Consider the following 4,655-nt stretch of genomic DNA (forward strand, 5'->3'; position numbering starts at 1 on the left):
CTCTTAGTGTTCAGTGTGCAGGTTCTGTGTCTAATATGGCCCAACGCCTATTTGCTAGAACCCGCCAAGTTGAATCATTGGCTGCTGAAGTGATGAGTCTCAAACAGGAGATTAGAGGGCTCAAGCATGAGAATAAGCAGTTGCACCGGCTCGCCCATGACTATGCTACAAACATGAAGAGGAAGCTTGACCAGATGAAGGAATCTGATGGTAAGGTTTTACTTGATCATCAGCGGTTTGTGGGTTTGTTCCAAAGGCATTTATTGCCTTCGTCCTCTGGGGCTGTACCTGGTAATGAAGCTTCAAATGATGAACCTCCAATGCCTCCTCCTTCTGGGGTTTTGTCAAGTACTGAGGCTCCGGATAACCACCCTCCAGTGCTTTCTCTTTCTGGGGCTCTACCGACTGCTGAGACTTCCCCTAAGCAACCTTTGTGAAGGCTCCCTTTTGTTTGTTTATTTTGACTCATGTATATGTACATATTTGTGGCTTATCGAAAATATTAATAAATAAGCTTTGCTTCATTTCAATATATTGTGTTAAATACACCAAAGCCTTCTTCATAAAGTTCTTTGAATTTTTGCTTTTGTTGAAACCTGTATTGTTGAAGCTTTGTGAGTGAAGCATGTAGTTTGAGGTAGTGTTCCCTTAATTTCCCGAGTGAGGAAAACTTCTCGGTTGGAGACTTGAAAAATCCAAGTCACTGAGTGGTTGTGAGACTGCCGAGTATTAAGGTGCAGTAGCATATGGTGGGAGTCCCCCAAGTCTTCAGGCGAAGAGAGTTGCCGAATGAGGTGTCTCGCTTGTTACTAATTTGTCAAAGTAACGAATCCTTGTTTCGATGTCACACATTCGCATATGCCTTATCTAAAAATATTTCCAACTTTTGTGTGTTTGATGCTGCATGCTATTGACTAGACAAGATCAAGTGCAATTAGTAGCTTTTCTCTCTTTTTCATCTTTTCTTTGGTGGAATTGCTTTTCGTTTCCACTAATCAGCCTGAGTGGATGCAAGATAACACCATTCTCTATAACTCAGATCGCAAAACCATCTTCATGAAAGTTGTTCCTTAGCTCGTGAACTACAACATATCCGAATTGGAGATCCATCGGAGCAGTACAACTTCAGAAATTCAGGTATGATGAGTGATTGTTCGTCATTTGTATATCAACGCGTCAGACTTGTTGTGAGCTTCAAAAACTCCATTTTCTCTTGCTCAGATCAACATACTTTCTTCATCGAAGTTGTTCCTTAACTTGTGAACTACAACATATCCAAATTTGAGGTCCCTCGGAGCAGTATAACTCCAGAAATCCAGGTATGATGAATGACTGGTTATTATTTTTCTGTCAACCCGTCAGATTTGTTGTGAGCTTTGAAACTCTATTTTCTCTTGTTCAGATCGGTATGCTTTCTTCATTGAAGTTGTTCCTCATCGTCTCTTTCATAACATATCAAAAATTCAGAATGAACTAATGGTTAAATATTTCCAGATCTTCGAAACATCACAGCAGCTTCGAAATCTGCAAGAATCCGACTGTCATGTTTGGAGCTTCAACACTTTAATTTCCGTCGCTCAAACAGAAATGGTTCCTTCTTGAAAGTTGTTCATATGCTCAAGAACTATAGGGTGTCCAAAATTCAGCTCCATTGGAGAAGAGCAGAGGTTGCAGAAATTTGATAGATGAAAGGAGGCGGAAGAGGGAGAGAGAGAAAAAGTCTCTTGGGTTGGATTTCTATTTTGGGGCAGATTCCAATTTTTGTAGCACCTTCATTATTGATGAATTGCTTGTACTTTTGTCCATTATGAAACTTGGGACTTTGGCTTGTTGTTGGATCTATTATAATATGTTTGGGAACATATATAAGTGAATAAATAAGAAGGAAAATTTTGGGCCCTTGTGGGTGTAAAACAAAAAATGTTTATGTTTACCCAAGTGTTTTTGTACAAGTTCAAGGGCATCTTGGGTTTTGTGAACAAAATTTGTTTATTTGGAGCAAGGTTTTGTGTTGAAGCTTTGTAGGTGAAGCTTTGGTGTTGAAGCTTTCTAGGTGAAGCTTTGATGGTGAAGCTTTGTAGATGAAGCTTTGTAGATGAAGCTTTCTAGGTGAAGCTTTGATGGTGAAGCTTTGATGGTGAAAGTATGTAGAGGGAGCTTTCTAGGTGAAGCTTTTTTAGGTGAAGCTTTTTTAAGTGAAGCTTTTCGGGTGAAGTTTTTTGGGTGAAGCTTTGTGGGTGAAGCTTTTTAGGTGAAGCTTTGTGGGTGAAGCTTTTTTAGGTGAAGCTGTTTGGGTGAAGCTTTTTGGAGGTGAAGTTTTTTTAGGTGAAGCTTTTTGGGTGAAACTTTTTGGATGAAGCTTTGATGGTGAAGCTTTGTAGATGAAGCTTTGTAGATGAAGCTTTCTAGGTGAAGCTTTGATGGTGAAGCTTTGATGGTGAAAGTATGTAGAGGGAGCTTTCTAGGTGAAGCTTTTTTAGGTGAAGTTGTGTAGGTGAAGCTTTTTTAAGTGAAGCTTTTCGGGTGAAGTTTTTTTGGGTGAAGCTTTGTGGGTGAAGCTTTTTAGGTGAAGCTTTGTGGGTGAAGCTTTTTTAGGTGAAGCTGTTTGGGTGAAGCTTTTTGGAGGTGAAGTTTTTTTTTTTTTTTTTGGGTGAAGCTTTTTTAGGTGAAGCTTTTTGGGTGAAACTTTTTGGATGAAGCTTTTTGGGTGAAGTTTTGGAGGTGAAGCTTTTCGGGTGAAGCTTTTTGGATGAAGCTGTTTGGAAAGTCGAGGTCTTCTCATTTAGGTGAGTCTGGCTTCCACCTCCCACTTGTTGATAAAGGATGGTTGTAGGGGGTTTCTCCTGATATGTCTTTGCTTCGGCGGAGGCATGGTTATAAGCCTGCGCCATCACCTCAGAGTAAGTCTTCCAAGTATTGGCATTGATCATGTATTTAAAGAAACAATCACGTAGGCCTGCCGTGAAGGCTTTGAGGGCAGTCTTGTCGTCTGCCTCGGCACACCGGGAGTATTCATGGCTGAAGCGGCCAGCATACATACGTAATGACTCGTCTGGCTTCTGGCGGATAGTGTACAGGTCATCAATTTAGAGCTCCGCCAGAGAGGGTGGAGGGGAAGAGAAGACATCGCTCTTCGTCGGTGTGCATCCGGTATGCCATGGTGGACTCAAAGAGGTTAAGGTGCTCAATCGGGTCCTCTTTCCCAGTATAAAGTTGCAAGCCAAGCTTTTGCTTTGTCTTTGCTTGAAGGGGGGTGTTGAGGATCCTCCTTGTAAGAGGGCCAGGCCTGGGTTGGTTCCAGTCAGGTATTTCAGCCTGACGTTCAGCCTTCAACTTGTTTACTTCCTCAAGAAGTTGTAGGACAAGGGGGTCCTGAGCGGAGTTATGTGTCACTGGAGCTTTCTTTCGTAAATCTCCATCTCCTATTGGAATTAGGAAGGTTTGATCAAGGGCATGTGATTTTTCCCTGGACTCGCTGTACTGGCTTCCAGGGTATATCTGTCGGAACACCTCTGAGTCCCCTGTACCCTCATGTCTCTCTAGGACTTGTTGCCCCTTCCCCAAATTGGTGGCCGGCTTGGGCCGTGGCAGGGGACCGAGTCTCTCAGAAATCCTTGGGTCATTAATCTTTGAGCTTATATGGATGGAATTCTTGATGCGTGAATTTCTTGACACACAAATTAAACCCTCTTTTTGACAATTGTAGTATAGATGTAAGTAGGGTATCGTTCTAGGCCGGGGATTAGGAGGGATTGCTAATCTATTCTAAATTAATTTAAAAATATTAAATAAGACTCAAGGACACAAAACTAGGCTAAAAACTCTAATAACTCGAAACACACTTAGGATAACTCAAAATAATGAAAACAATCAAATTAGACACTAGGAACTGCAATGGATGGAAATTAAATTAAAAGACTAACAATAAAGAAAACTAAATAAATAATATAATTTAATAATGGATGGGTGTTTGGTTTTGATGAAAAGTAAATTAAACTTAATTAAATTACAGAATTGACAAAAACATGAAATTAAAATAAAATGATAAATGACGGACTAGCTAGAGGGTTCTTCTCCACACATGACACATATGCAACCTAAATTGATTTTCAGTTGTTCTTTCAATAAATTGTGAATTTCAATACTCCAGATTAACCGTGAACAGCACTTTTTTAATCTTCAAGTTTTCCTTAAGTTATTGAATTGGACGGGAAAACGCATACAACAATTCAAAACATTCTTCAAAAGTCCCCTACGTGAAAAGCACAATAGAGATACAATCAAAGATCATTAAACTTTGTGAAAACTATAAGCATTGACGATGCATTCGTAACTATGAAAAGCATGATACTCTTGCCAAGAATTTACTTAACGTGATTGTGACTAGCAACCTTTACTACTTGTGAAAATAAGTTCATAACGATTAGGTGAAATTCACTTATATTCTAGCATCAAATTCATGCATGTAAATTAAGCGTGCACTCTCAACCAACATACACAAATCAGTTTTTATACGAACGGATAAGTAAATTGAAATCACAACTTATGAAATCACAACTGAAGGTAATCAATTCATATTACAAATATATTCATGGCTTTGAATTAACCTCTAGCCAAAATAAATTTAATTACACATTATTAAAAATAAAGTAGAA

At 39.5% G+C, this 4,655-nt stretch overlaps 1 long non-coding RNA gene across 1 annotated transcript; it reads left to right on the plus strand.

Annotated features, from left to right (window-relative positions):
* The first annotated feature begins 1,029 nt into the window (after positions 1 to 1,029).
* LOC139189044 (uncharacterized) lies at positions 1,030 to 1,899 on the plus strand. Its single transcript, XR_011572519.1, has 3 exons — positions 1,030 to 1,137; positions 1,222 to 1,319; positions 1,495 to 1,899. It is a non-coding gene; the product is annotated as an uncharacterized lncRNA (long non-coding RNA).
* The last annotated feature ends 2,756 nt before the right edge of the window (positions 1,900 to 4,655 follow it).

This window comes from Malus domestica, chromosome 10 (genome assembly GCF_042453785.1).
Source record: "Malus domestica chromosome 10, GDT2T_hap1".
Lineage (NCBI taxonomy): Eukaryota > Viridiplantae > Streptophyta > Magnoliopsida > Rosales > Rosaceae > Malus > Malus domestica.